The sequence below is a fragment of the Dromiciops gliroides genome, chromosome 1 (assembly GCF_019393635.1).
Source record: "Dromiciops gliroides isolate mDroGli1 chromosome 1, mDroGli1.pri, whole genome shotgun sequence".
Lineage (NCBI taxonomy): Eukaryota > Metazoa > Chordata > Mammalia > Microbiotheria > Microbiotheriidae > Dromiciops > Dromiciops gliroides.
The window spans coordinates 323,577,747-323,602,465 of NC_057861.1; the positions used below are offsets into that span (position 1 = coordinate 323,577,747).

General features: G+C 35.4%; 1 pseudogene; it reads left to right on the top strand.

Annotated features, from left to right (window-relative positions):
* The first annotated feature begins 927 nt into the window (after positions 1-927).
* On the top strand, positions 928-20,849 carry LOC122748750 (annotated as a pseudogene).
* Positions 20,850-24,719: the final 3,870 nt, after the last annotated feature.

Genomic DNA, 24,719 nt, shown 5'->3' on the forward strand with positions numbered 1-24,719 from the left:
AACTCTAAAATTCCACCAAACTTGTAGGAGTTAAATGAGTTATACTCCTACTATATAGGACTGATTAAATATAGGAAAATGGATAATATACATATATATGTATAAATATATACATTCATAATGTATGTGTACATGTATATCTTATATTCCACATGCTTTATATGCATAAACCTATCTATCTCTCTATAATTTATCTTGCATTTGCCTTGAAACTGAAATAAATATTCTTTTGCAGTAATGGAAATGTCATAGAGACAAGTAAGTGCAACTGGAGTTCAGGCATGGAAAGGAAAATGAAGAGCATGAAGAAGAATATTAAAGTAATGAACAATCTGTCCTAATGTATTTTTGTAGCAAACTAAACTATGCTTACAAAGATGAAGTAAATTAGTGCATTAATCAATTATCAAGAAAATTCTCATAGCTAACATCCAAGCTTAATCATTGAGCCATAAAGGTTTCTTTTCTTTAATAGCTGGACATTTTGGCCTGTACTTCTTGGCTTGTTGCTTTAAATTTCAATTTACTTTGACAAAGTAGTCCTAGCTCAAATATACACCGAAGTGTTCCAAATATCACAGAAAATAATATCATATATCTCAACTCCCTACATCTTATAGAACACAATTGTCTAATCAGAGAGAGGCTACATCTGGGGATATATACCACTTAAATCAGTGAATGGGCTTAAGGGATTAAATGGCATTGATACATTCCCAGTTCAAATTAAACCTGTTAGGTTTAATTGGATATATTAAAAATCAGTCTTCCAGCTACAATTTAAAAGATTATTAGCAAATTTTTAAATAGGGACTCAAATGTCTTCTTTACCATCAGAGAGCTATTATACAACAGTATTTTGATGAGTCAAGTGTAAACAACTCAAAGACATATGAATTCCATTCCCTACAAGGCAGGCAACTCATCATGGATAGAACAGTAGATGCTGAACATCCTGAGAAATTCCTCTCACCCCAAATAGTTATTGGTTCCCACACTGGAAGAGTTATGGGAGGTACAACCATACAGATTCAACAAAAGGTCTCAAGAGAACAAATTGAAGGTAACACAATTACAAGGATGATGCATTCCAAGGCCTTAAGGCACGATGTTCAAGGGGTTTTGGTTGTTCTGGTAATTTTATGGTTGAAGGGGTTCATTTACCCAAATGAAGAGGTCATTGGAGGGTGCCAAGGGGGAAAGAATGTGAAGATATTGTCTTTTGTCAATAGAATCAATTCCAAAAGCTAATTTTGATTAAAGATGGTGAGGCAATGAAAACATCACTTTCAGATAATGTCACTGATGATTGAAAGCAGTGATTCACAAATTTGTCTAGAGTGTTACAACTGACCTCACTGAAAACTTAAAATTGACTCCCTCTTGGAAATCTAAGAAATCCCATGTATGTTTAATAGCAGGTACTAAAACCAATTACACCAGCTTAATTTTTCCTATCCAACATGTGGATAGGATGATATCCCTTTTCCCTCCAAACTGGTCTCCATGGTACCTCAGTGCAACTTCAGTGCATGTATTAGTGTGTTGACAACCATTTGAAAGGTTTTTCATGGATCTTAGAGACTTTGGATTAAAGAATTTGTCTTCCTCAGTATAATATATTTCCCTCCTGAACCAAAGTAATGGATTTCTACATGCATTTTCACCAGCTAATCCACTACATTTTACACTTGAATGGTACCCAAAGCAAAATATGTATATCTTAATTACAAACCATTAAATGAAACTATCCCAGCTCATTTGTCTCTATCTTGGTAAATCAGAGAGCTCAGTCATTGTGGTACTAATATGCTAGACCCATAGTAGGACTTAGCACTTTTATTTTCTTCTCAACTGGAATCCTATTTCCATCACAGTGGAACTGGAGGAATGGACCCAAAGGAGAGAAAGGATCATAGTCTTAATAACGTTCTGGGCCTGTCTCTAGAAACAGACTAAACGCTGCTCAGATTTGAAAAGCTTTTATTGTGTTCATGTTAAGTTGGCTGGGATCAAGGAGACATTTTTGAATTTCTTTCTTTTCAGAAATGAAATTAGAATAAAGCTTCGCTAATTACTCTGCATCTAATGTGGAATTCATTATTATTTAAGTCAATAGCTGTATCAAAGTTTATCTCTAGATTATTAACAAATCAATAACATTAATAAATAAGTTAACCAACAAATAAATAAATAGATGGACACATTATATACTATAATATGTAATGTAAAATGTCTGGAGGTTAGGTTGGGAATTTATATTAATTAATATAATCGACCATATTTATAACTTCTTACACTTCAAAAACATGCATTTACTTATAAAGTAATATGTTAATTATAATTATTTTTTAATTAAATAAGTTTCTATAGGTCTTTATTGGAGAACACAATTTATTCAAGGAATCTTTTATCAATTGCTAGGCTTGGAATCAATAATACTTTGGCTTAAATTTTCAGAATTCTTATTAGGTGTGTCACGTTGCGTGACTCTTTTAACTTTTCTTATCCTTAGTTCCTTTATCTTAATATATGGAAAATTAAAACACCTCTGTCCCTGTAACTCTAAGAATATAATATACTCATCTTGTAAAATGTTTTTCAAACCTTAAAGTGACATTTAAATATTAGATTTTTCTACTGTATACTTGAATCTTATAAAATGATTGTTTTTCAGATCATGTTATAATTCATAATGATGTCTTAATCAATTATTAATGTACTATAGTAAACTAAGTTTGGCTTGAAGTAAGAGAAGTTAAAGGTAGATGAAGCAAGAAAAAACATCATTTAAGAATAATAAAATACTATCAAGTTTGTTCAATTAAAAAAATATATTCCACATTATCCATTTTACATCATCTGAAGATCTCTGTCTCTTTTTTGGTCATGAATTTTTTCCCCTATCCATAGATCTTACAGGTAATTTTTTTCATGCTCCATTTTTTTTTAAATCATCATTTATGGTTAGATCACATGCCCTTTCTGAGCTTAACTTAGTTTATGGTGCAAGATGTTAGTCTATGACTAATTTTTGCCAGATTACTTTCCAGTTTTTCAAGAAGTTTTTGTCAAATTGTGACATATTGGCCCAAAAGACAGGATCTTTGGGTTTATAAAGCACTAGGTCACTGTGTTAATTAGCTTCTGTATGTTGTGAACTTATTCTATTCAACTGATCAACCACACTATTTCTTATTCAGTATGAAATTGCTTCGATAATAACTGCTTTGTAATGCAATTTGAGATCTAGTACTGCTAGGTCCCCAATATTCCCACTCTTTTTTTTAATGATTCCCTTATTTTTTCTTGATTTTTTTTCTCCAGAAAAATATTGTTATTATTTTTCTAGCTGTATAAAGTAATTATTTGTTAGTTTGATTGTTGTAAAACTAAATATGTAAACAATTTAGGTTGTATCAATTTTATTACATTGACTTGGCCTACCCATGAGTAATTAACATATTTTACTTAGATTTCTCTTTATTTGCATGGAATATTTTGTAATTGTGTTCATATAGTTCATATACTCCAAAATATTTATATATTCTATGTAGTTAGGTGAAACTGAATTTCACTTTTTCTCTCGGCTCTGTTTTGTTAGTAATATATAGAAATGTTGATGGTTTGTAGTTTTATATTCTTCAACTTTTTTTTAAATGTATTAATTATTTTTATTGTTTTTGTTTTTTTGGGGGGAGCAATTGGGGTTAAATGATCTGCCCAGGATCACACAGGTAGTAAGTGTCAAGTGTCTGAATCTGGATTTGAACTCAGGTCCTCCTGAATCCAGGGCTAGTACTTTATCCACTGTGCCACCTAGCTGCCCACAAAAATTTTATTTTTGGTTTTTTTTGTTTTGTTTTGTTTTGTTTGGGGCAGGGCAATGAGGGTTAAGTGACTTACCCAGGTTCACACAGTTAGTGTGAACTAAGAGTCTGAGACTTGATTTGAACTCTGGTCCTCCTGAATCTAGGGCCTGTGTTTTATCCACTGTACCACATAGCTGCGCCCAAGGTATTAATTATTTTGACTAGGTTTTTAATTGTTTCTCTTGGGTTCTGGAGGCAAACCATCATATCATCTTCAAAAATGTGATAATTTTCCCCTTTAATACCTTTTTTCATTACATCAATTTATTTTTCTTTTCTTATTCAGCTAATATTTCTAATACAACATAATAATGGTAATAATGAACATTTTTGTTTCAACCCTGCTCTAGTTGGAAAGGCTTCTGATTTATCCTCATAAGAGATAATGCTTACTCTTGGTTTTGGAGAAATATTATCATTTTAAGAAAAGCTACATTTATTACTAAGCTTTCTTATGATTTTGTTTTTGTTTTTAAGAAATAGGTGCTGTATTTTGTCAAAAGCTTTTTCTGCATTTATTGATAGAATGATATGATTTTTATACAGTCAATTATAATTTTCCTATTATTTAATCAGACAGATCTCAATTGCTAGTATAAATTTAGCCTGAACACAGTTTATGACCTTTGTTATAAATTACTTTAATCTCCTTGTTAGTATTTTATTTAGGGTTTTTATAATTGATATTCCTTAGGGAAATTGGTCTTTAGTTCTCTTCCTGTTTTTTTTTTCCCTTAGTTTTGGTATCAAAACATTTTCTGTCATAGAAGGAATTTGATAGGACTCTTTTACTTATTTTTTCAAACAATCTATATAGTATTTAAATATTTGGGAGAATTCGCTTGTAAATTCGTTTGGTCCTAAGTATTTTTCCCCCCTTAAAGAGCTTATTTATGTCTTGTTCAATTTATTTTTATTATAGAACTATTTAATATTCTGCTAATCTGAGTAGGAGGGTTTGTTCTTTTTTGGTAAATATTTTTACATTTCATTTTATCAGGTTCATTGGCACATAGTTGGGCTAAAGAGCTCCTAATAATTGCTATAATTTCATGTTCACTATTTTTTCTTTCCACCTTTTCTTTTTTATACTGGTAATTTGCTTTTCTTTTTTACTTTTTTTGGCAATTAAACTAGCCAATGGCTTATCTATTTTACTGTTATTTTTATTCAGAAATTCATCTTGTAATTTTATTTATTAGTTTAATATTTAAACTTTCAATGTTATTAATATATTCTTTCATTAAGAATTCAATTCTTTGAAGAAGGAGTTCTACCAAATTCGTTTTATGACACAAATATGGTGGTGATACCAAAACCAGGCAAAGCAAAAACAGAGAAAGAAAATTATAGACCAATCTCCCTAATGAATATTGATGCTAAAATCTTAAATAAGATATTAGCAAGGAGATTACAGCAAGTGATCACCAGGATAATACACTATGACCAGGTGGGATTTATACCAGGAATGCAGGGCTGGTTCAACATTAGGAAAACTATTAACATAATCAACCACATCAATAAGAAAACCAACCAAAATCATATGATTATCTCAATAGATGCAGAGAAAGCTTTTGACAAAGTACAGCACCCATTCCTAATAAAAACACTAGAGAGTTTAGGAATAGGGGGAGCTTTCCTTAGAATAATAAACAGTATCTACCTAAAGCCATCAGCAAGTATTATATGCAATGGAGATAAATTAGAGGCCTTCCCAATAAGATCAGGGGTGAAACAGGGATGTCCATTATCACCCCTATTATTTAATATTGTTCTAGAAATGTTAGCTTTAGCAATCAGAGAAGAGAAAGGAATTAAAGGAATTAGAATAGGCAAGGAGGAAACAAAACTATCACTCTTTGCAGATGATATGATGGTATACTTAAGGAATCCTCGAGAATCAAGTCAAAAATTACTTGAAACAATTAACAACTTTAGCAAAGTAGCAGGATATAAAATAAATCCACATAAATCATCAGCATTTCTATACATGACCAACAAAGTCCAGCAGCAAGAGATAGAAAGAGAAATTCCATTTAAAGTAACGGTAGGTAATATAAAATACTTGGGAGTCTACTTGCCAAGACAAACCCAGGAACTCTATGAACACAACTACCAAACACTCTTCACACAAATCAAATCAGATCTAAATAATTGGAAAGATATCAATTGCTCATGGATAGGCAGAGCTAATATAGTAAAAATGACAATACTGCCTAAATTAATTTACTTATTCAGTGCCATACCAATCAGGCTACCTAAAAATTATTTTATACAGCTAGAAAAAATAATAACAAAATTCATCTGGAAAAACAAAAAATCAAGAATATCCAGGGAAATAATGAAAAAAAATTCACAGGAAGGTGGGTTAGCGGTACCAAACCTGGAGCTTTACTATAAAGCGGCAGTCATCAAAACTATCTGGTACTGGCTAAAAAATAGAGTGGTAGATCAATGGAATAGGCTAGGCTCAGGAAATGCAGTAGTAAATGACACTAGTAATGTAGTGTTTGATAAACCCAAAGACTCCAGCTTCTGGGATAGGAACTCAGTATTTGACAAAAACTGCTGGGAAAACTGGAAGATAGTATGGCAGAAATTAGGCTTAGACCAACATCTTACACCTTATACTAAAATAAGGTCAAAATGGATACATGATTTAGACATAAGAGGTGATACCATAGGTAAATTAGGAGAGAAAGGAATAGTGTACCTATCAGATCTTTGGAAAGGAGAACAGTTTTTGACCAAACATGAGATAGAGTATATTATAAAATGCAAAGTGGATGATTTTGATTATATTAAATTAAAAATTTTTTGTACAAACAGAAGCAATGCATCCAAAATTAGAAGGGAGGCAGGGAAACAATTTTTGAGGCCAGTGCTTCTGATAAAGGCCTCATCTCTAAAATATATAGGGAATTAAATCAAATTTATAAGAATCCAAGTCATTCCCCAATTGAGAAATGGGCAAAGGATATGAACAGGCAGTTTTCTGATGAAGAAAACAAAGCTATCTATTCCCATATGAAAAAATGCTCTAAATCTCTAATGATTAGAGAGATGCAAATTAAAACAACTCTGAGGTACCACCTGACACCTATCAGATTGGCTAAAATGACAAAATGACAAAAAAGGAAGATAATAAATGTTGGAGAGGCTGTGGGAAAATTGGAACACTAATGCATTGTTGGTGGAACTGTGAGCTGATCCAACCATTCTGGAGAGCAATTTGGAATTATGCCCAAAGGGCGATAAAGCTGTGCATACCCTTTGACCCAGCAATCCCACTTTTAGGTCTTTTGCCCAAAGAAATCATGGAAGGGGGAAAGGGACCAACATGTACAAAAATATTTATAGCTGCTCTTTACGTGGTAGCAAGGAATTGGAAGTTGAGGGGGTGCCCATCAATTGGGGAATGGCTGGACAAGTTGTGGTATATGAATACAATGTAATACTATTGTGCTGTAAGAAATAATGAGCAGGAAGAGTTCAGAGAAACCTGGAGGGACCTACGTGAGCTGATGATGAGTGAGATGAGCAGAACCAGAAGAACATTGTACACAGTATCATCAACATTGAGTGTTGACCTACTGTGATGGACTATATTCTTCTCACCAATGCAATGGTACAGAAGAGTTCCAGGGAACTCATGATAGAAGAGGATCTCCAAATCCAAGAAAAAAAAAGAAAGAAAGAACTGTGGAGTATAGATGCTGATTGAACCATATTATTTCTTTTGTTTTGGGTGCTGTTGTTTTTTTTTTCTATTTTGAGGTTTTGCATCACTGCTCTGATTCTTTCTCTTGTAACAGGATTAATGCAGAAATAGGATTAATGTTATTATGTGTATATATATGTGTGTGTATATATATATCTATATGTATATGTATAGATATATATAGATATAACCTATATCAGATTACCTGCTGTCTAGGGGAGGGGGGGAGGGAGGGGAGGGAGGGAGGGAGAAAAATCTGAAATTGTAAAGCATGTATAAACAAAAGTTGAGAACTATCTTTACATGTAACGGAAAAAATAAAATATCTCAAAAAGAATTCAATTCTTATTTAATTGGGAATATATTTTTATTTCTTGGGAAATTGGGAATTCTTTTTATATTTTCTTTTTATGAATTTTTTTCATTGTGTTTTCAATCCATTGATTTGCTATTTCTCTCATTTATTAATGTAAATGTATAGAGATATAACTTGTCCTTTAAGGACAGCATTAGGTGCCTCCCATAAATTTAATTATGTTCTTTCATTGTTGTTATTACACTTAATTAAATATTAACTGCATGATTTGTTCTCTGAGGCACTCATTCTTAAGTATTAGATTATTTGGCTTTCAATTAATTTTAATTCTATAAATCCAAGGCTATTTATTAAATGTAATTATTATTGAATTATGGTCTGAAAAGGTATATTCTATATTTCTGCTTTTCAGGATTTGTTTATAAGATTTTTTGCAATAACACATAGTAAATTTTTGTGAAGTTTCTAGGCACATCTAAGCAATAGTAACATATTTTCTGTTTCTATTCAGTAATAGCTAGAGGTCTACCAATAAAGAAACTTTTCTAAATTCTATTCTTCTTAACTTTTTTTTTCTTATTTATTTTATGGTTTGATTCATCCAGATCTAAAATAGGTAAAATGATGTCCTCTTCTAAAATAGTTTTATTGTATTTATCCTCTTGTAACTCATTTAACATTTCCTTCAAGAATTTGGATGCTCTGCAATTTGCTTCATATATGGTCTTTATTTATGTTAATTCATTGCTTATGGTATTTTTAGCAAAATGTAGTTTCCATAGCTATCTTTTTAAGTTAGGTCAGATTTTCCTTTGCTTTTTCAAGGATCATGATTGCTTCCCCTGCCTTTCTCAATTTAACCAAAGCAAAATAGTTTCTGTTTGAACTCCTTATTTTAACACCATGTCTCTCTGTTTCAAGCAACTCTTGTGAACAACTAATTGTATGATTCTGATTTCTAATCCATTTTCCTATCTTCTTCTTTGATATGGATGAGTTCATTCAATTAACCTTCACAGTTATGATTACTGTGTATTTTCTTCCCTCCTATTTGCTTCTTTTTATTCATCTCTTTTTTTTACCCTGTAGTTTCTCAAATTCTCAAAAAACCTTAGTTTCAAAAAATTTTACCCTGTAGCTTCTCAGTTGATTCTGATCACTATCCCCCTCCCTGCCTACACTCCCTCTTTCTCAACCCCTTTATTCTTTCTTATTTCTTTCTAAATATTAATTTCTATGTGTGCATATGTATATGTACATGTGAATATGTACATATATGCTTATGTACATGAATATATATGTATGTGTATATGTATATGTGTGCACACACTTCCCACCTAGGACCAGATCAAATGAGAGTGAAGTTCATGTATTATCTGCTTATTGACATTTTCTCATCTATTGTATAGAGTCTTCCTTGGCTATCTCTTTCATGTGACACAAATTTCCCCATTCTTCCTCTTCCAGTGTTTCCCTCTTTTTCACACTACCATTCCTTTTTTTTTTTTTTTTGGTGAGATTGGACATGAAAGCCATATATGGCAAGGAGAAAATTGTTCAGTTTGTCTATTTTATACAGCATGAATATAGAGTGCCTAAAGCAGATTGGAATGAAATAGTGAAATGCTATAAATTCCAAACAGAGGTGTTTTGATTTGTTCTTTAAGGAAACAGGAGTCTTGTGAGGAGGGAAAACAATTAGAGATCATTGCAAGTAGTCCAAGTGAAAGGGGTGAGAGATGTTCTGGAGGAAGAATTCAAAAGACATGAGATATGGTTGATGATGGAGAGGGAAAAGTCAGCCATCCTTAATGAATAGAGAGATGGATGGTGCCCTCAAAAGAAATAGGTTAGGGGGCAGAGTCAAGATGGCAGAGGAGAGGCTGTGACTCCCACAAGCTCCAGATAAACCTGTCCATTCATGCCCAGAAGAGCCTAATGCACCTAAGAACAGAGTGAGACTATTCCTCTGCAAAAGAGGGCAATTCTGATCACCTACTGATCGGGCTGAATAGCTCAGCGCGCAGTCCCAGCCAGGGACACTGCTTCCAGTTCATGTCTTCAGCACCAGCAGCTTCTGAAGCTCTGATCAGGGACTGGTGAAGGGGTTCGGGGGTAGGCTGGGGTGAAGTGGAGGCAGTATCTACTGGAGTTGGGTCAAAGCACCCTGGGTCTGAACCAGTGGGCTGAATCAAGTGGTTGTGGCCCAGTAGGAGGGGCAAAAGCACGCCAAGCTTCTGACCATAGAGAATCAGAGTTCAATCAGACTTCTGTTTCCCGGTCAAAGAGAAAGCAGCTGGGATTACTCACAAACCAGGCAGGCTGAGAAGAAGCCTAATCACCCCCTGGGCAATGTTGTAGCATGAACAGTGTGTCCTGGAAGCAGTGCTACACTTTAAGAAAGAGTAAAAATCCAAGAAATAGTAAGCCAGGATGAGTAGGCAGAGAAAGCAGAAGACCATTGAAAACTTCTTTGGGGAAAAGGTAGACAACAATACATCCTCAGAAGAAGAAGATACTAACAGGGTCAAAGCTCCAATATCCAAAGCTTCCAAGAAAAATATGAACTGGTCTCAGGCCATGGAAGCTCTCAAAAGGGACTTTGAAGAGAAAGTAAGAGAGATAGAATGAAGATGTAGAGGAAGAGAGGAAGGAACGGAAAGAGAAATGAGAGCAATGCAGGAGAGTCATGAGAAAAAAATCAACAGTTTGAAGAGCCAAATGGAAAAGGAGATTAAAAAACTATCTGCTGAAAATAATTGCCTAAGAATTAGGATTGAACAAATGGAAGCTAGTGACTTTATGAGAAACCAAGACACAGTAAAGCAAATCCAATTGAATGAAAAAATAGAGGGCAATGTGAAATATCTCCTTGGAAAAACAGCTGACCTGGAAAATAAATCTAAGAGAAATAATTTGAAAATCATTGGACTACCTGAAAACCATGACCAAAACAAGAGCTTAGACGCCATCCTCCAAGAGATTGTGAGGGAAAATTGCCCTGATATTCTAGAAGCAGAAGCTAAAATAGAAATTGAAAGAATCCACCGATCACCTCCTGAAAGACATCCCAAAAGGAAAACCTCCAGGAATATTATAGCCAAATTCCAGAACTCCCAGGTCAAGGAGAAAATAATGCAAGCAGCTAGAAAAAAGGAATTCAAATACTGTAGAGCTCCAATAAGGATAAAGCAAGATCTAGCAGCTTCTACATTAAAGGACCGAAGGGCATGGAATATGATATTCCAGAGGGCAAAGGAACTGGGACTACAGCCAAAAATCACATACCCCGCAAAACTAAGCATCATCTTTCAGAGGCAAACATGGAATTTCAATGAGAAAGAAGACTTTCAGGCATTTGTTATGAAAAGACCTGAACTGAATAGAAAATTTGACTTTCAAATACAAGACCCTGGAGAAGCATAAAATGATAAACAGGAAAAAAACTTCATGAGGGATATTAAAAGATCAAACTGTTTAAATTCCTACATGGGAAGATAACACTTTGAACTCATAAGAACTATCTCAGTAAAGAATTAACAGAGTACACAGGTCTGAACTGAATACGAAGGGATGATATCTGTAAAGCATTTATGTTTTGTTCTTTGGGGTATCTTATGTCTGGGGCTGTATTTGGGTTTTGGGCCTCCTGGGTCCAGGACTGGTACATTTTCCACTGTGCCACCTGACTAACCCAAAATGACATATTTAAAATAGGGTGCAGGTGTAGGAGAAATAGCCTGGGGGAGGGGGAAGGGGAGAGATGGTCTGGGGAGAGGTTGTTCACATGAAGGAAACAAGAAAAAAGCTTATGGAGGGGAGGGGAAGAGGGGGAAGGAATTGGGGAGTGAGTGAACCTTAATGTCATCAGCATTGACTCAAAGAAGGATTAATATACATACTCAAGTGGGTATAGTAATATACTTTTACACTGAGGGAAGGAAGGGAGATAAGGTGGGGTAGGTAGAGGAGGAGGGAAGGGCAGACTGGGGGAGAGAGCAGTAAAAAGCAAAATACTTTTGAGGAAGGTAAAGATGTTCTGCATAACTGCACAAGTATGACATATTGAATTGCTTGATTTCATATGGAGGGTTGAGGAGAGAGGGAGGAAGAAAATTTGGAACACCGAATTGGCTGAAAGACCTTAAACTCATCAGAGTTGGTGCATGGAGGGAATAACATTCACACCCAGTTGGGAGGAGTAATCTATTTAACCATACAGGAAAGTATGAGGGTAAGAGGATAAGGAAGGAAGGGTGAAAAAAAAGGGAGTGCAGAGTAGGGGAGGGGACAGTCAGAAGTAAAACACTTTTGAGGAGGAATAGTTTAAAAGAAGATAGAAAATAGAGTAAATATCATGGGAAGGGAATAGGAGGGAGGGAAATAGTTATGATGATTGAATATAATGGCAAAACGTATGGTACCTACTTTGCTGGGCTAATGTGAAGCAAATTCTCTGTCAAGCTCAAGGTACTATATACAGGTTATGATGAACTGGATACTATCAGAAAAACCTGGAAGGACCTACATGAACTGAAGCAGAATGAAATGTACTGTATATAAAATAATAGCAACAGTGTAAGATGATCTGCTGGGAAGCATGTGGTTATTTTCAGCAAGGCAAGGATCCAATATAACCCTGAAGGACTTATGAAAATAGCAACCCATCTACAGAGAAAGAAGTGATAGTATCTGAAAATAAATGGAAACACATTTTTTTTTCTTTTCTTTCTTTCTTTCTTTCTTTCTTTCTTTCTTTCTTTCTTCTTTCTTTCTTTCTTTGTTTGTTTGTTTCTTTCTTTCTTTCTTTCTTTCTTTTTTTTGGTGAGGCAATTGGGGTTTGAGTGGCTTGCCCAGGGTCACACAGCTGGTGGGTGTTGGGTGTCTGGGGCCGGATTTGAACTCGGGTGCTCCTGGTTCCGGGGCTGGTACTCTGTCCACTGTGCCACCTAGCTGCCCCTGGAAACACATTTTTAAAAAAATGTGTTTTCCTCTTTGACAATTCCTCAATCTGAAGTTTTGGGGGGTTTTTTGACTGTTTTCTCTCACAACCTAGCTAATGTGGGAATGTTTTCCATAACTACTCATGTATAATTTATTTTGAAATGCTTGAATTCTAGTGGGTGGGGCTGGGAACGGAGGAGGAAGAGAAGGTGGAACACAATTTTTTTTTAATTGATGTTAAAATTTGTTTTTATATATATTTTGGAAAATAAAATTCTATTCAAGAATAAAAAAAAAGAAATAGGTTAATTAGGCACTGTATCTGCAGTTTGTCTTTAATTTATAGTCTTGAAGGGGTACTTGGGGCACTGAGACTTGTTAAGTGACTTATCTATGTTTTCACTCTAATCTATTAAAATCAACATGATACCATTCTTGCTCTCAGTTCACATATCCAATCAGGTGCAATTTCTTGTCATCTGTATCTCTACAACATCTTTTTATGTGAATCTTATAATTTCCAATCATGAAACCACCACCCTGTAGCTTGGAATATTGCAATAATTTCCTAATTGATCTCTCTGTGTCAAGTCTCACTGTACTGCAATTTATCCTATGTACAACTGTCAAAATGATTTTCCTAATCATAGGTCTAACCATATCATCACCCTACTCAGTAAACCATTTTATGACTAGCATCAAATATAGACTAGTTTGGTATTTAAAGTTCTTACAACCTGTCTCCTCTATATCTCTCCATGCTTCTTATACTATAGTCCCCTCTTTTATCTCTACAATACAGTAATATTGTACTATTTACTGTTCAACACACAGAAACTCCCAATCTTGTCTTTCTGTCTGACTCTGCCTCAACCCTGGAATGCATTCCCTTCTCAAATCTACCTTCCTTAATCTCTGGATTTCTACAAGGGTCATCAGGATGCCTTTCTTTTTTGCTCAGCCTCCTATGGACTACCCTGCTGCCTTTCTCCATACCATGGATCTTAACCAGAGATCCCTGAATAGGTGTGTAAGCACACATACAAACATATAATGTGATAGATAGAAAGATAGATGGATAGATGGATGGATAGATGGATGATAGATAACTGTTTCAATATAATTCACATTCTTTGTTATCCTATGTATTTGAAAAAATCACTCTGAAAACACATCATTGGCTTCACTAAACTGCCAGAGGTGTTGATGACAACAACAACAAAAAGGTTAAGATCTTTTACTTTAAGGTTACTTCCTTTATATTTAATTTGTACCTTGTATAATAAATCTGTAATTGGATAAATTGATTATTTCATGAGGAGAGGCTCCTAGAGGGCAGAGACTGACTTTGTATTTCCTTTGTGTCCCTGGAACATATCTCAGTGTCTGACTCGTAGTAGATGCTCACATGTTTGGTGATTAATAAAAAGAAATATTGCTTATTATGGCACTATTCTATGCAACAACCTGTGTTAGCTGCTGAGAATACTAAAAGAAAAAGACACTGGTTCCATTTCTCAAGGAGCTTTCATCCTCATAGGGATATTACAACACATACAAATAAAAAGAGTACCTTGAACAAGAGAGCACTAGCAACTGGTAGAATCAGTACAGAAAATGGCAACTAACTTAAACATTATTGAAAGATAAAGGCTTTAATTAGAAGAAATGAAGAGGGAGTACATTTCTTGTATAGGGTTATGATTTATTTTTTTTTGGTTGTTGTTTTTGGTGGGGTAATGAGGGTTAAGTGACTTGCCCAATGTCAAAGAGCTAGTAAGTGTCAAATGTCTGAGACCAGATATGAACTCAGGTCCTCCTGAATCCAAGGCCATTGCTTTATCCACTGCACCACCTAGCTGCCCCTAGGGTTATGATTTTTAACTCTAATCAATATTTGTTTGCTGTTTTTCTATGGACTCCTTGCTCTTTAAAGTCCTTTCCAGATCTAAATTTAGAAATATCATTACAAATGTCATTGTATCCTCACAATTCTAGAAAGCAGATAATGTTTTTATCCCTTCTTTGCAGTTGAGAAAGCTTATGAATACTGAGATTGAATGAACTGCCCAGGATCATACAACTTATAAGTGTCTGATGGAAAATTTGAATTCATATCTTCTTGATTCCAAGCATAAAACTCTATCCATTATTCCATGTATTTATTTTTTAAATTTTTTTAAGGAGGGGGAAAAGAAAAGGAGGAGGTGAGAAGGGAGAGGAAAGGCATGGGGGAAGGGAAGGGGGAGGTGAAAGGGAGGGAAGACAGGAGGGGAAGGGATAGGAAGGGGAAGGGGAGAGGAGAGGGAGAAGGGAACTGGGAAAGAGAAATGGAGAGGGGAGCAAGAAGGGAGAGGGAAGAGGGGAGGGGAAATGGGAAGGGAGCAGGACTGGGGGAGGGGAGGGGGAAGGGAACAGGGGAAGAGAAAGAGAGAGGGGCTATTCCATTTATTTAACTCACACAATGTACATCTTGGTTTTGGGTAGTAAAAGAAAGCTTCATAGAAGAGGCAGAACATAGATGAAACCCTAAAGGATTTTTAGGATTTTAACTGGCAGCACAAAGCAGGAATTTCTTTTACGTGAAATCACACTTTTATCCTTAAGGTCCTTTTAAAAAATCACTTAATTCCCTGATCTGTAAAATGAGAGGGTTGGGATAGATGATTTCAGAGATCTCTTCTATCTCTAAATTCTGTGAGTCTTTAATTTTCATGACAGAGAAGGAGAAGTTTGGAGGGAGAACTGATTTGTGAAAGATAATGGGTTCATTTTAGGTCATTAATAGTTGAAGTGACAGCAAAATCTCCTTAAAACTTTACAATTCAACTGTGATGTCAATGAAAAGAGACTGAAATATATAAGCCTGAAATCAAGTCAAGCATTTTGTAAATGTCTACTGTGTGCACAACAGTTACATTAACCTCTGGACATTGGGCTCCAGCTTCTCAATAGAATATGGGTTCTATTCACCACTCCTGTTTCTACATTAATAATTTATTTTTGAAGCTAGGAGAAGAAAAATCATTCCCTGTTGATTTCCCTACTTCACTGATACCTGCAGTGGCTGCTGACTATAGTGCCATGACTGACCTTCAACCTAAGTTGTAGAGTCTGGCCATATGGCTCTCTAAATAGGGCCCCCAAATCTATCCTAGACTAGATGACTACCCTTCAGTGGTAGATAAATTGATTAATGGGCAGTATCTACTGTAGTTTGCAAAGCTACAGGGCATAAGAATGGATAAAGCAACATCTACATATTAAATAAATGATAAAGATATTATTTTTCACCAGACGTTAGATCCCTAAATAGAAATGCATTAAGCTTGACTGTGGCTTCCAAAAAGAGGTTTTCTGGGAGGAGGGGTGATTCTGGGAAATAGATATTGCAGCTAAAGGATGCCTGGAAATAGTTAGGGACCCTGTCTTTTAGGTGAAAGGAATTTCTGTGGTCAGATCAGTTAGTCAGAGAAGGCATTAATGAGGTGGAGGTAAAGGATCTTATCTCTGTTTGGGTCATTTAGTTTTGATATCTTTCCTTATTGCGGACTGAACTTAAGTGATGCAAAGACAGACAGACCTGCTCTCAAGAAGCTTACCAGTAAAGCAGGATAATAGAAAAAATATATTAAAAAAACCCAAGAAGTTCACAATAAAGTTTGAACCTTAGTCATCTATTTAAATAAATGCAAACAATTGATCACAGAGAAATGGACATAACCCCAACTGGAACATGGAGACCAGAGGCAGTAAACAAATGGCTTCTCCTGAGTGTGACCATGATAAAATTAAAGTATACTTGGAATATATATATGTGTGTGTGTGTGTGTGTGTGTGTGTGTGTGTATATACACATACACACACATATACACATATATACATACATACACACACACACACACACACACACATATATGGTCGAGCAATGAGGATTAAGTGATTTGCCCAGGGTCGCACAGCTAATATATGAGGAATATCTATCTATCTATCTTTCAAATGTGTGATAAAACACAGATAACATATTTTAAAACTAAGTCAATGTGCCCCACAGAGATCCTTGTATTCATTTTAATGGCCATCATTTCTATTTGAGTTTGACACCACCGATGTGGATAATTCTTTATAACCAATTACAGAAGGTAAATGTTTCATCAATGGTAAATCAGTCAGTCATTAGCTATTAAGCAAGGATAAAGTGCCCCATAGAATAGTCAGATTTTACTATATTTATATGAGTATATTACAAATGTAATTCATATTAAAAGTCACTGTAAGCTCCAGGGGCTGAAAGATGTCATTGATTCTTAGACTTTGCTATCTAAATATTCAACTAGTTCAACCTCCCAACCAGCCAAGAATTCCTTTTACAGCATCTGAAAGATGGACCTCTGCTTCTACTAGAGTGCTTCTATTGATGACACTCCTAAATTACCTACCCAGAAGAGCACCAGAACCATTATTAAAAATCTGAATTTTAGAAAGTGTCCCTTATATTGTTAAAATCACCTCACTTTATAAAGCCCAATTGCCCTAATCAAACCAATTTTATTTCAGTGATCAAACCTTTTAGATTCTTTGAATTCCTAGTGCACTTTCTTCCTCAGCCTAAATCTGTAGTATTTTAACATTTCCAATTTTTATTTAATTTTCCAAACAAACCTTTACAATATAAGGTGATCGAAACTCTGAATGAAGACTATTGTTACTTTATGTTTAGTCTCACAGTGCACACCATATGGCTTTACTTCATTTTGCCAGTATTTTGAGACATAGTATTCCCATTAATTATTGCAAGTATGAGAAAAAACTTCGTATGGGATTTATGGCTTTAAATTCCACTTCAATATGCCATAAAAAAGAAAGGGGGTGAGGGATGGTAAGAAAAGGAGGGCAGAAAGAAAGAGATACATATCTTTATGAATGGCACATAAACAACTATTAGGACATTATCATACTGCAAACAGTTGTTAGAGAGTAAAGGAAAGGAAAATAACTAAACACACCCTTATCATTTTTAGAATCATAGACTTAGAAGAGACCTGAAAGGTCATCTGGTATAAAATCTACCTGATACATGAATTCCCTTCTTAGAATTCCTGGCAAGATCTTTGACTTCTGTTTAAACACCTTGGTGGGTAGGCAATTAACTCTGTTGAGGCAATACATTTCATTTCTAGCATTTGAATTATGTAGGTTGAACAGAAATCTCTCTCCATCACTTCTACCTATTGACTCTAGTAGTTTCACAGAGTAATTTTACTTCCTCTTACAAGTCTTCAAATATTTGAAGGTAACTGAGTCTTTCAGTGCCTTTTCTTCAGTCTAAATCCCTCATATACCCACTTCATTAAGCTATTATTTACTTGACATTTCCAACATTTTCATCTTGTTCATTCTTTTAGATGTGTTCCAAATTGTCTATGTCTTTCTTATTCAACATATATTCCCTATAATTGAATTCAATATCCCAGACCCTTTGTGCATAGGGTCAAGTACAGAGGGACTATTACTTTGCTTACTTAGCATACTAGGCTTCTGTCAATGTAGTCTAGATTTTCATTGGCTTCTTTTTGCTGGCCAGGTCACACTGTTGGCTCATATGGGATCCCCAAGTAAAGAAGATTCCTTCAATTTCTTTCTTTCTTTCTTTTGTTTTCTTTTTTCTTTCTTTCTTTTTTTTTGTTTGGCAATTGGGGTTAAGTGACTTGCCCAGGGTCGCACAGCTATTAAGAGTTAAGTATCTGAGGCCAATTTTGAACTCAGGTCCTCCTGAATCCAGGGCTGGTGCTCTATCCACTGTGCCACCTAGCTAACCCTCCTTCAATATATTTCAAAAGAATTCCTAAGTCATGTCTCCAAGCATTTACTTACAGACTTGAAAATCTACTTTTATTTAAATTTTGTGTCATAATATTAGATTTAGACTAATATTTAAGCCTACTAAGACTTTCTTCAGGAGGGGTGAAATCCTGAAATGGCCACTGAGAGGTATGTTCATATATCCCTCTCTCCTAATAAATCTCTTTTTATTTTACAAGATTCATGATGAGCCTCCAATTCTTTGGATGAGCTAGCTCCCTGATCCAGGTCACAAGTCCCCCCAAACACTTCTGGTATCAAAACCGGGGAAAAGTCATCACACAGGTATAAACGAGGCTGCTCATTTGGGTGAACACTGTGCTTTTCTCCTATGTCACATTGGGTGGGCCTCCAAGGTCTGAGGCCACCTCTGGCAGCACACACTTGGATGCAAATGCAATCTTTTGGTGAGGTCTAGCCCAATGCACCATGAAGGGACAAGGAGAGAGCGTTCTGTGTAAACCCCGCGCCCCCAGCTCCCAGGGGGTATACTTAAAAATTGGGGAAAAATTGAATGTAGGAGAAAAGAAATTAATGATTTTCTATTGTAACAAATCAGGAGGTCTGTTTACCTTAATTCTCCTCTCTCACGCTTGAAAGAGGAGAATTAAGGTAAACAGGCCTCCTAATTAGCCCCACTATACCTGTAGTGGTAAATTACATGTATACATTTTGACATCAATTTTTTTTTTTTTTAAGATCTGTGTTCCAAATTCTCTTCCTCTCTCCTTCCTGCCTCCCCAAGAACTCAAGCAATTCAGTATAAACTATACATGAGCAGTGATAAAGCTTTTTCTAAACCTCATTGCCTTCCTGAACTGTAGCTAGGTTCTGAAGGTGGGTAAAGGGCACTCTCTGACTTCTGGATATCTTTATAATGTAAACTACTCAGAGTTTGAATTTGGCATGGGAATGTAAATTCTCTGGTAGGCATTCATAGCTGTAGATGAACATTGTAAAAGCTGGTTTACAAAAAATACTCCTGCTTTTGAAATCTTTTGTAATGGAATAGTTTAAAATCAGGAATTATTTTTAATGTATAAAAGTTGCAAAGAAAATGATTTAAAAAAAAAAAGTCTAATTAGACTACACCCTGTCATCGCTGGCTGAAAAAGTCTTTATAAAAAATCCACTTACCTGATAAGATTCTAGGATATAGGCTCAGCTTTTTAGAGAAAGAGTAAAGAAATTTTAGGCTACACAGTGGGACCCAATCAGGTGCTGGTGGTGTCCGGGGGTTGCTTCAGTCCAGACCCTAAGAAGTATGTGTTTGGAGGCTGGGCCTGGGCCTGGTGGTTAGTCTCAGACACACAGAGGATTTCAATAGAGATAATAACGTTGCAGCTCCATTGAGAGGATGTAGAGACCGCTGAGGGGGTAGCTTTAACTGTGATGGGTGTTGCCCAGATGAAAATCATGACTGAGAATGAGCTGTTTGTTGTGCCTGTGAGCAGTTCCTGGGGAAAAATGTGCATGACATCAATAATGTGTTCCTGCAGACCCTAGAGGGACATCTGCATTCCATCTTAGGGACCCTGACTTTGTAGCAGATCTACCAGGATAGGAACCAATTTGCCAAGCTGGTGAGAGAAGTGGCTGCCCCCGATGTGGGGTGTATGGGCATTGAGATCCTTAGCTTCACTATCAAGGATGTGTATGATAAAGTGAATTACCCGAGGTCCCTGGGTAAGTCACAGACAGCCCAGGTCCAGAGGGACAATGACATGGGAGTGGCCCAGGCAGAGTGAGACCCGGGCATCAGGGAAGCAGAGTACAAGAGGGAGATGCTGGATGTGAAGTTCCTGAAGACATCGCCAATTCCAAGTGCTCCTTCGAGCTGAAGAAGTCAGCTTACAACAAGGATGTCAGCATCCAGACCGCGGAGGCCCATTTGGCTCATGAGCTCCAGGCTGCCAAGGAGCATCAGAAGATCCAGCAGGAGGAGTTGGAGATCAAAGTCCTGCAGAGAAAGAAGCAGATCGATGTGGAGGAGCAAGAGATCCTCCGGACCATCAAGAAGCTGGTGGCCACCATCAAGCAGCCCTCGAAGGCCGAGGCTGAGTGGATGAAGCTCAAGGCTGAGGCCTACCAGCTGTATGGCCATGCTGCCAAATTGGCATACATAAATACATAAATAAAGTATTTTCAGATGAAGTAATCAAAGCTATCTATTGTACTATTAAACATGATCTAAATAACTTGATTAGAGAAACATAAATTAAAATAATTCCCAAGCTATCACCTCATATCTTTCATATTACATAATATGATAAAAAAGTAAAATGACAAATATTGGAGGGAATTTGGGAAAGTTGAGACACAAATGTATTGTTGGTGGAGTTGTGAACTGATTAAACCATTCCAGATAATTATGTAGAACTATGTTCCAAATAATATGAAACAATGACCATTGACCAAGAAATATTGCTATTAGATTTGTATCCCAAAGAGAGCAAAGAAAAAGGAAAAGGAAATTAAGGGAATGCCCATCAATTAGGGAATAGTTGAATGAGTTGTGGTATGTGATTCTGCTTGTTTCTTTTTGTTTTTGCTTTTTTTATGCTGAGGCAATTGAGGTTAAGTGACTTAGCCAGGGTCACACAGCCAGTATGTGTCAAGTGTCTGATGCCGGATTTGAACTCAGGTCCTCCTTACTCCAGAGTCAGTGCTCTATCTACTGCACCACCTAGCTGCCCCATGGTATGTGATTGTGATGGAATATTATTGCGCTATAAGAAATGGTAATCAGGATGCTGTCAGACACACCTGGAAAAAAAAACTTATGCAAAGTGATGATACAAAGTGAAATGAGAGAAACTAGTAGAAATTTGTACACAATAATAGCAATACTATATGATGATCAATTGTGAATGACTTAGCTATTCTCAGCTCTACAATGATGCAAGACAATATTGAAGAACTTATGAGGAAAAATGCTAACCACTTCTAGAGAAAGAACTAATGGAATCTGAATCCATATTGAAGCATATTTTTTAAAATTTCTTTCTTTCTTTCTTTCTTTCTTTCTTTCTTTCTTTCTTTCTTTCTTTCTTTCTTTCTTTCTTTCTTTCTTTCTTTCTTTCTTTCTTCCTTCCTTCCTTCCTTCCTTCCTTCCTTCCTTCCTTCCTTCCTTCCTTCCTTCCTTCCTCCCTTCCTTTCTTTTTATTTCTTTCTTTTTGGTCTGTTTGCTTTCATGACATGACTAATAAGAGAATAAAAATTAAAGAAAACCAAATACTTGAACAGTTCTAATATAACCCCTTGTACCTTCCCTTCTCAATAAAAATATTTTTAATTCCTTTCATTAGTGAGATTATTGAATGGTTTCACTTCCTTATAACATGCTGGCCCGATTAAAAAGTAATGAAAAAATTATCATTAAACTCAGATTCTCTAACTCCAGATGAAATTTGCTTTCCATTGTAATAATTGTTACTTAAACCAAGTATGAAATACTTGCTCCCTTTAAATTGAGTTGTTACTTTTGAGTAGAGAAACTGTTTCCATTGCCCAATTTTAGGTATATCACATCCTACCAATGCTTAGTGCTACCTATGAGGATCTATTCATGTCTTCTATTTCTATTTATTTTGTTACACATAGGCTTTGTATTATGTAAAATTTTATGAATATCTATATCATTTCTGAGTTTCTTTATCCATGAGTCATCTTTCTACCATGCTCACTATCATCCTGATGAAATATTCCAGATCCTTTTGTTATTTCTAGGTAAGCCCATACACATCAGTGTGTACTCTAGCAATTTTCCTACCATGCTATGGATCCTCTACTTTCCAGTTCTTCCTTATGCAATAGTAATGATATCATTTCTAGAATGGACACTTCATTCAATTACTTAATGGAATTTTCAGATCAAAATGCCTTTCCTAGCCACAATGACCCTATTTTCATTATCTTCTCCTATTTGACCTTTGGGTTCTTGAGGGAAGCAATCTCTTGCCTTTTGTATTTGCCTGGCTGGCATCTAATAATTTTTTTTCATTCATTCATTCCTTTGGTTCTTATATATTTGTTGATTCATTCATTCACAGATATTATTTCTTAATGAAAGCATACCATTTGTAGTTTTCATACCACCCCTGCTAAATTTTGTGTTATGAAAATTAGAATTTTACTTACATATTTTTTTATTCCTTCTCCATTTTCAGTTTAAAGTTCTTGATGACAACTGTGAGTATCAAGGCACACATTTTTCTCTGTTCTTGTTAGACTAACTCTACCCCCTGCCAAAAGTCCTTAACCCAGATATCAAAATCCCATTTTCCCACATTATCATTTTAGTTGGCCAACAAACAAAATCTCCTCACTCTCAACCCAGTGCTCTTTTTCAATGTTGATTTATTAATCATTTCTCAAAAGTAGAATCCTCAAATGTTGGGTGTCATCTGTGATAAACGAAACAATTTTAGCTTTTATTTTTTATATTTTTTTAGATGGGAAGATTTTTTTTGAAGGTTTCATGGATTGATTTTGAAAAAAACAACACCCTGACTGACAGTTCTTATAATTCTTATCAGCCAGGGGCAGCTAGATGGCGCAGTGGTTAAAGCACCAGCCCTGGACTCAGGAGTACCTGAGTTCAAATCCGGCCTCAGACACTTGACACTTACTAGCTGTGTGACCCTGGGCAAGTCACTTAACCCCCATTGCCTAAAATAAATAAATAAATAAATAAATAAATAAATAAATAAATAAACAAACAAACAAACAAATAAGTAAGTAAATAAATAAGTAAATTAATGAATTAATGAATTAATGAATAAATAAATAAATCTTATCAGCCAACGGAAATTCCTGAAGTTCTTTTTCAGCTGTTATTGTTAATTATTTTTCTATATTTCAATGTTTCAATACATATGTGTGCTCATTGATGTTGTATTCCTTCCATCACTGCATATTTCAATTCATCTAAGTCTTCTCATCTGTGACTCTTTTCTATGGCTTCCCATAAAACCTATATAGAAAATTTCCTTTTCAGCTAGAATTCATTAGCTATTGCTACTCATAGCTTCTTCCTTTTTTGTTTGTTTGTTTTATTGTTGTTGTTGTTGTTTGGTTTTTGTTTTCTTTTGTTTTGTTTTTTGCAGGGCAATGAGGGTTAAGTGACTTGCCAAGGGTCACACAGCTAATAAATATCAAGGGTCTGAGGCCATATTTGACCTCAGGTCCTCCTCAATCCAGGGCCTGTGCTTTATCCACTGCACCACCTAGCTGCCCCCTAATTTCCCAGTTACAATTTTTTTGTGGGGGTGGGAAATGAGGGTTAAGTGACTTGCCCAGGGTCACACAGCTAGTGTCAAGTGTCAGGCCATATTTGAACTCAGGTCTTTCTGAATCCCGGTCCAGTGCTTTATCCACTATGCCACTTAGCTGCCCAAGTATCTTATATTTTTGAAGATAACTATTGAGCTTGTTACAATTTAAATTTCCTAAAATGTTTCAACATCTTGATTTTAAAAAATAAAGAATTTAACCCTATGTTTAGTATTTAATCAAGGTATACACAAAATCAAGTAAAGAATTAGGACAAATAATTCTAATACAGTTTAGAAAATGAATAAGTCCATAACAGTGGTCAAAGAGAATGTATGAGATTTGAATGTGAATATGGAAGGGCATATATTATTAAAAAGGAGCAATATAAAACAGCAACAATAACAAATAAGAAATAGGAGTATAGATAATGGAGTATAATACTATTGTACATTGAGAAGATAGAGAAATATGCCTCGTGATTCTCTTCTGGAAAATCTTTAGGAGGAAAGGGCAAACAACAAGTAATAGAAAAAAAGATGACATTTCAGTGCATAGGGAAAAAAATGTTACTGGAGTCATTTTTATTAGTTTTGTAAAATCAAATCTCCAAATAATTAGTGAAAAAGAACAGAAATAATGCAAAACAAGATAAGAAAATAAAGTGAAGATAAAACATGGGAGGTATTTAAAACCTTTAATACAATATATTTGAAATTCTTGAAATTAT